At 38.8% G+C, this 8,761-nt stretch overlaps 1 pseudogene; it reads right to left on the reverse strand.

The window, feature by feature from the left end:
• Nucleotides 1-4,628: 4,628 nt before the first annotated feature.
• Nucleotides 4,629-5,434, reverse strand: LOC105310216 (annotated as a pseudogene).
• Nucleotides 5,435-8,761: the final 3,327 nt, after the last annotated feature.

Raw genomic sequence — 8,761 nt, forward strand, 5'->3', positions numbered from 1 at the left:
GATGGCCTCAGTATCTTTGCAGGTGGACCCAAAACCCCTTATCTAACTTTCCTGCCTAACCTTTTCCTAAGAGCCATGAACCCCTTTTTCTTAGTATGGATGTTGAGGGACGGGAGATCTCTTCTTCTGTATCTGCTTCCTGCTGAGGAGGGTTGTAGTCCCTGCCTGTTGGGGTTTCATAGAGCTCTTTCTCTCTCTGTTTTAGTCAGGATAGGGTCTTTGGTTTCCTGCTCTAGTGCTGCCTCTGTCCCTAGACAAGGAAAAACAAAGATACAAACTTGTTACTTGAATCATATATCTATTTAAGTTTCTATTATTGATTTGCCTATCAAGTGGGTAAAGGAAAACAAACTTATTAATATATTTTGTAAAAAAGAAAAAAGAAAAAGTGGTCAAAGGTCTCTTCTCTTCTCGGACTCTAAAGGCCCTGTTTTGGCCTAAAGCCATTCCTGCTTTATAATGGGCCAAGGAGAAGGCTGAGTTTCAATGTTCCTTCTCGATAGCCAGAGAATCTGAGTCACCAGTTTCAAGATAATTATCTAATTTTAAGAGTGGAGGTATTTCTCCAAAGAAAGAGGGAAAGAAAAGACTTAACTAGGTTTACTAAAAAGATTAAGAATTTTGCAAGTAATGGGCCATATCACTGCCAGCCTTTCTGCCTGGAAGAAAGCCTCTGGCCCTTGCTCTGCAACTCAGCATCCCTCTGTAAGTCCCTGGTGCCCCCCGAGCAGCCTACTGGGTGCTGGTGCTCTGAGTGAGCAGGTCCATCACTGTGAAAGTCTGCTCACAGGTACAGCCTCTTCAAGAGGCATCTGCAGCTTTCAGCTGCTGCTGCCATAGCCTCTGTCCCATTCAGTTGCTCAGGACTGGGCAGCCTTGCATCCTTGCCCTGTCCTACCTCCATAGGCAGGGTGATTTATTTCTCTCCCTCGTTGCAGGGCTTGTTCATCTAGACCCCAGGCGACAATGCTTGCTGTTTGCTCCATGTTTTCATCGCAACTTTGATTTGGTTGCAAGAGGGATGAACAAAGCCTCTATATCATCTATGCCATTTTGTCTTCTCTCTGGCACAGCCTGCATGGCTTCTTTTTAATCCTCTTTTTGGGAAATTTTTATTGATGTAATTGTAGCTTGTGCAGTTGTAAGTTATAATACATAGATCTCTCATACCCTTTACTCAGTTCCTCCTGTTGTGGCCTGTATAGAATAGACCAAACCAAGTATGTTCTCAAAGGCTGTTTATTAGCCGGCGGCTGTCCTGTACAAAGAAGCAGCCCCGAAATGCCAAGATACAAGGTTTTTAAGCCCTAAATCCCATTCTTCATTCTATCTTAAACACAAAGGTCTATTTTTCTCTTATTCACTACCTGTCAACCCACTGGTCAGGTGTGCAAGCGGGGAGTACAGAAGCAGAAAACTTGTTGTTAGAATGTTATGTTCCTATGGGTGATTGCCTATGTTCCCATGGGCAATAGCCAGTATTCTCATGGGCAATGGCCAAACAGTAATTTTCAGCTTATATACAATTGATTATTTTTCATGCTACGCAAGCAAGCAGGGTTACACAGGCTAAAATTGGCAGTTAGCGTATGAGCTCATTGTTACAAGTTTCATGATTAACAGAATGTGGTTAGGGGTTCCAGAAACTAGGCCTAAGGTACTACTTCCTTTGTCCAGTTTCAGGTTTTAATTATACTTTAACCTTTTCACATTTCAGCAGGCTATCACACTCTCAATGAGAACATCTTGCAAAACAGCATATTATCCCACCCAGGATCAATTAACATTGATACAATCCTCCAACCTTATAGACATTTTCCTAGTTTTATTGTACTCATTTGTATGTGTATGTTTTTAGTTTTATGCAAGTTTGTCATGGGTATTGGTTTGTGTCTTATTCTTTAGCATTTGTTTTGTAGCCTTGTATAGGAAAAGAAGACAAGGTCAAGGGTTTATTCAAAATGGCAAGTCTAATAGGTAACTCCTGGATAAACAAGAGTCTCAAGGGACTCTACCCTGAGGGGAAAGATAATACAGAAATAGAACCTCAGCCCCAGGGAGCATAAAGAAAACTACTTTGAAAAACATGATATGTAGAAGGGTGAGGGGGAGTGTCCACTAATATTTTATAGCCATAAGCTCATCCTCATGATGGTTTTAGCTTAAATTAACACCACTTGGGTGGCTCAAAAAGTCTCTAGATCAAAGTTAACTTAAGTGGTTCTAGATTTATGTTACCTCCAGGCATCTGACAGAAGAAAATACATATGATTTCTGGAGAAACCTATATTCATTTCAGATCTCAAAGAATTTTCCATGGATAATTGTTAGGTGAGGGAACTGACAAACAAAATTGGTGTAGCCAGGCTCCCTCCCAGCAAGCTGTGTGGTTTCCAGAAGGCTTTAGCTACAGTGTCCCAGGTGACCTTAGATACAACATTCTATGAGCCTTAGATACAGCATCCTATACAATCTGTAGAACGTATGTGCACTGTGGTTAATTGAGATTGATTATAGTACCTGGCCTTAAGCCACTGTTGTGCACCTTGTTATAAGAACAGCCCTCTCTGTGCAGGCTGGGGAGCTGGAGCTGTACCTGTGCCTTGCTATGTCCTGCTATGCCAGAATAAAGCTATGTTGCATCTGCCCAGGGCTCTTCACATATTCTTCCAGCTGCCAGAACCGCATACCCCAAGCTTCGGTACCCCAAACATGCAGAACAATAATACTACAAGGATATACTTCCAAGATAATAATACAAGAGCTGCTCACATTTAGAAATTATGAAAGACACCAGAAACAAGACACCAAGAGTGAGCTATAGCAGGAAAAAGTTAATCAGGCCTACAAAGTTTCAGATATTGAAATCACTAGGAAAAAAAAAAATAAGTATGTTTAACCTGCCTTAATTTTTTAAAAAGTGCTTTAAAATGTGGATAAAAGCAAGAATGTTTTAAAAAGAACCAAACAGAACTCCTAAACTAAAAAAAAAATTATAAATAAAAATAAGTGGAGATTTAAAAGCAGAATGGACATAACTGGAGAAAGTTATGAATTGAAAGCAAGAACTGAGGAAATTATTCCATTTCAACCCACACACAAAAAAAATAGATGGAAAATATAAAATAGATGTTAGATATGATTGGAGTTTCACTAGAAGAAGAGGAAAGAGAGAATGAGGCACAGGCTACATGTGAAAAAATAATATCTAAGAACATTCCAGAACTTATGAAAGACACCAGTTCTCAGATTCAAAAAACACAATTCAGTCCAAGAAAAATTTATAAAAAGATAAATTGCCATCTAAACATATCATTAAGAAATGATCTTAAAAACCAACTAATGAAAAAGTCAAATTTCCTTCAAAGGAATAACAGCAAAAAGAGAAGTTAGAAGATAATAGAATGACATCTTCAATGTAGAATTCCATAACCAGAAAAAATATTCTTATAGAACAAAGGTGTATGAGTCTGTTTGGGTTGCTATAATGAAATACCACAGACTGGGTGGCTTAAACAACAGAATTTATTTTCTCACAGTTCTGGAAACTAAGGTCCAAACCAAGGTGCCAGCAGTGTTGGTTTCTGTTGAGGCCTCACTTCCTGGCTTGCAGACAGCCATATTCTCAATGTGTCCTCACATGGTCTTTTCTTTGTGCACATGTGTAGAGAGAGAACTCTGGTGTCTCTTCCTCTTCTTAAAAGAAGTCCTACCAGATCAGGGCCCCACCCTTATGGACACATTTAAGCTTAATTACCTCCTTAAAGGTTCTGTCTTCAAATATAGTCACATTGGATTTAGTGCTTCAAAATGAATTTTAAGAGGACACAGTTTAGTTCATAGCAAGAGGTAAAATTAAAACATTTCAGACAAACATAAACTGAAAGTGGCTTTACCAGGAAGTTTTACTAAAGAGACATTTTAAAGAATATATTTCAGTCAGAAGTAATATGACTTCAGTTGGAAAAACAAATGTACAAGAATAAATAAAAATCAACTTGGTGGTAAAAATGTGTGATAAATTTTAAAGAACCATATAAAATAATAATAAGGATATTATGCCAAGTGAAATAAGTCAGATGGAGAAAGACAAATATCATATGATTTCAATAATATGTAGAATATTTAAAAATATAAACAAGCAAAACAAAACAAAACTTATAGATCCAGAAAACAAAATGGTGATTACCAAAGGGAAAGGAGGTGGGGGAGGGCAAATGTGTAAAGGGGGCCACCTGTATGGTGACGGCTGGAAACTAGATTTTTGGTGTTGATCATGCTGTAGTGTATACAGATGTCAAATTATAACATATAGCTGAAACTTATAATGTTGTGAACCAATGTTATCTCAATAAAGAAATTAAAAACTAAAGTACATATCTGCTTATGTAAAAAAAAAATTGTAGGAGTAAAAAAAACAAGTTAAATGTTGATATTAAAGCATTCTCCTGTGATAAGACTGATTCCCTACTTGATCAACCTACTCAGAAAATCCTTGCCCTCACACCCAGAACTTCCAATCTTTTTTTTTAGTAAGGCACACCACCTTCAACCTCAGACGCCCCATCAACACTGGCTAAAGGAGAATTTTTACTACTTGTATGTACAGAAAACTCAACAGTGTACACTCAGCCCAGCTTGGTGGCCAATTCTTTGGCCTTTGCCTTTTCCAGCTTGGCAATGTGAGCCACCAATTTTGGGCCCAGGACATTGCCTCCCCAGTGACAGTGGATCTCATCATATTTATCATTGTAATTGGTTTAGATAGCTTCCACCAGCTTAGCCAGCACTCTCTTGTCTCCTGAGTTAACCTGTGTGACGGTGATGGTGGTGCAGGTTTTCCTATGGACTAAGACGCCCCAGCCCAGCCTTCCCCATGATAATGCAATAGGGAACTCATATCTTGTGGCACAGAGAAGGCAGGAAAACAACCAGCTCAGTGGGATCTACATTATGTGCAATCATTGCCAGCTGAGCCTGTTTGTTCTTCACCAAAGTGGTGACAGAATTACCTCCAGCTTGAAGGATGAATAGCCTCTTGGTGGGGACATCCCCTTTGCCGGCAGCTTTTTTCTCAGGCCAAGGAAACAATCTCTGCTTCTTCTCTTGCTTTGTCTCTCTCTGGCCTGGACTTGTGGACCAGCTTAAGCAGTTGAGTAACTGTCTGGCAGTCCAAGGCTTGGGTGAACTGGTTAATCACAAGAGGCACTTTGAGGTGTTTATAGAGAATAGCCCTTTGCCACTGCAGCCAAATGTAGCTGGGCAAGCTGACAGAGCAAGTGAGGTCCCTTTTGGGCTGGATGTCCTGTCCAATGCCGAAATTCTTGGGCCTTTTCTCAAACAGAGAATTTACCACCTTCTTGACCTCCTGCTTCTTCACGACAGCCAGGACCTGTGCCATCTTCTTCCCCTTAGCCTTCTTTTCTTTTGGCATCTTGGGTGGTAGGAGGAGAGAGTTAATCTTTTTAATGTTACATTTTTTCCCTAAATTATATGAGATGAAGTTATATCCATCATGCTTCTTTTCCCTTAAATACTTTGGTATGAATTTCTCAAGAACAAAAATACTTTTTTATATAGCCAGAGTATGATTATCAAAATCAAAATCAAGAAATTTAATATTGATACAATCTTGTCCACAGTCCATATTAAAATTTTAAAAATTGTTCCAATAGTGTTCTTTATAGACATAGTTTTTCCTGGCTCAGGATCCAAGCCAAGGTCATGCATTGTATTTAGATGCCATGTGTCTTTAGTCTCTTTTCATCTGTTCCTCAGCCTTTATTTTTCATGAAATTGAATTTTTTGAAGAATACAAGCTAATTACTTTATAGAATGTCCCTAATTTGGGTTTGTCTGATGTTCCTAATGATTTATTTCGGGTTATGCATTTTTTGGCATGTATACCAGAGGAGCAATGTAGTGTTCTCAGTTCATCTCTCCAGGAAGCACACAATGTCGGTTTGTCCCAGTATCAATAATGTTACTTTTATTGCTTAGCTAAAGTGGTGTCCACTAGGTTTTTTCATTATAAGGGTACTATTTTCCTTTTGCAATTAATAAGTAATTCATGGGGGGATATTTGAGAGTATGTAAACACCATGGTCCTCACCAAGATTCCATCTACTAGTTTTAGCACACATGGATGTTTCTTGCCTAAAACCATTATTACTTTGATAGTTTCAAGTGGTGATTCTTCTCAATCCATCTTTCTTTTTACATGTATTTATTCGTTGGCATTCTGCTGCAAGGAAGAGCTTTCCCTTTCTCGCTTTAATTTCTTTATTTATTTACATCAATATGAATTCATTATTATTCAATGGTCTACAATCGATTGTCATAATTATTTATTTTGATTCTCCAGATTTGGCCAGTAAGAACTCCTTCACTATTATCGAAAGAGTTGCCTCCTCAACCCTTGTGCATTTGTGAAATTGCAAATTGGTGCAGCTGCTATTGAAAACAATATGGAAGTTCCTCAAAAAATTAAAAATAGAACTACCTTATGACCCGGCAATTCCACTTCTGGGTATTTATCTGGAGTAATTTGAACACTAATTCGAAAATATTTATGCACCCCTATGTTCACTGCAGTGTTATTTACAATAGACAAGATATAGAAGAAACCAAATTGCCCATCAATAGACTATTGGATAAAAAGATGTGGTAATATATACAATGGAATATTACTTGGCCTTAAAAAAAGAATGAAATCTTTCCATTTGTGACAACATAGATGGGCCTAGAGGATATTATGCTAAGTGAAATAGGTCAGAGAAAGACAAATACCATGTGATTTTACTCATATATGGAATCTAAAGAACAATATAAACAAACAAACAAAACAAAAACAGACTCATAGATACAGAGAACAAATTGATGGTTGCCAGATGGGAGAAGAGGATGAAAGAGGTGAAAGGAGTAAGAAGTATAATTGGTAGTTACAATATAGTCACAGGGATGTAAAGTATAGCATAGGGAATATAGTCAATAATATTGTAATAACTGTATATGGTGCTAGTGGGTACTAGACTTATCGGTGGGATCACTTCGTAAATTATATAAATGTCTAACCTTTATGCTGTACACCTGAAATTAATATAAAATAATATTGAATGTCAACTATAATTGAAAAGAAAAGAAAAAAGTTGTCTCCTCATGCCCTTTTCCCCCTCTCTTTCACTTCTCAGTCCACTTACCCTCTAATCAACCAAAATTATTCTCACCAAGGTAACTAAGAGCTTCTGAGGATAAATCCCATGAACAATTTTCAGTCCTTGCCTTTTGATTTTTTTCTGCGTCATGGGTCACTCCTTCCTTGTTGAAACTTTCTCTTCTCTTGGCTTCCATAATATCAGATCCTTCAGTTCAGACGTGAGTAACTTGAAAAATGAGGTCCACACAGAATCCATTTTGCTGCTGAGACTGGTAACAGAGGCACCTGGCTTTCGATAGTGGCGGTGGTTGCAAGATCAGGCTTCTGGCACACAAATGGCATAGTTGGTACAGTGTAAACCACAGCAGGAATTTCTCATACTGCTCAATTAGGCAGCAGTGGTAATGATGATATAATGATATATAGTTCCTGGAAGCTTAGCATTCAGGCCTGCTTCTCCAATCTTCCAGCAGTATGTGGGCTACCCAGGATCCTTTTATTAATACCCGTTACTCTTTAATCAGCCAGATTAGCCTCCATTTCTTGAAAGTAAAAACTCACATTAATCAGAGCATGTGATTACGTGCCGCTGGTAATTGGCAATTACAGGTTCCTATGATAAGTGCTATTATAGAGGTTAAGAGCTATGATAAGAGCTATAAGAATACATAGGACAGGCATGTAACCCAGCATTTGGGGTCTAGGGAAAAATTCCACGAAACTGAGCTGAGCTTGGAAAGAGGATTATGGATTAACTAGGCTCAGAGTATCAGAAGGGCATTCCAGGATGAGAAACAGTGACAATCAAAACCATAGAACATTTTTGAGTTGGAGTGAGGCAAGAGGTGAGATAGCAGAATTGAACAAGAAGATCTCTGAGGACTTTACATACCATGCTCAAAGTCGTTTCCTGGACTAGTAGCAGGGCTAGAGCCCAGGCCTTGCAATGTATACTCCAGAAAAAGGTAGATGCCCTGGATATGGTTTTAAGCAAGTACTTATTTTGTATTCAGCACCCAGCCTTGCCTGAACACTCAAGGAACAGTTAGTTGAAAGTGCCTACAGCCTGTGATGAAACCTGCTCACCTGGCAAGAAACTAGCATGCTGGACCCTCACCTTGCAATTCCCTGAGCATGACCCCCCTCCTCTTAGTCCTTGCAACTATGACTCTGTCTAGCCAAACTCCATTCCCCTTAGGGCCTTGTTATCTCAAGTTCTCCCTAAAACAACTTGACTTCCTTCTCTGTGTCTTCTACAGCTTAGTTAACAGGGAGTACTTCTTTCAAGTTGTGTCTTACTTTACTGGGAAAGAAAACATTTTATATCCTTTAGCATTGACCTTGCTGCTAGAAAACTTAAGGCTAAATTCATTGCTCACATTAAGCAACTTCTAAGCATTGAGTTTAATTACTGTTTTATCTACCTTTGCCAGTAATTAAGCAAATCGTCAGCTCCAAACATATCCTACTATGCTCTACTTTATTAGTCTGGGGCTGGGACTCTGCAAACATTTCTGCCCTACCTGCTGGTTCCCTATTAGAATTGTCCAACAGAGGATGCTAGAAGGGGGTCTGCAAGGCTGGAGGAAATACAAGGGACTCGCT

Source organism: Pteropus vampyrus, unplaced genomic scaffold, assembly GCF_000151845.1.
Source record: "Pteropus vampyrus isolate Shadow unplaced genomic scaffold, Pvam_2.0 Scaffold1457, whole genome shotgun sequence".
Classification (NCBI taxonomy): Eukaryota; Metazoa; Chordata; class Mammalia; order Chiroptera; family Pteropodidae; genus Pteropus; species Pteropus vampyrus.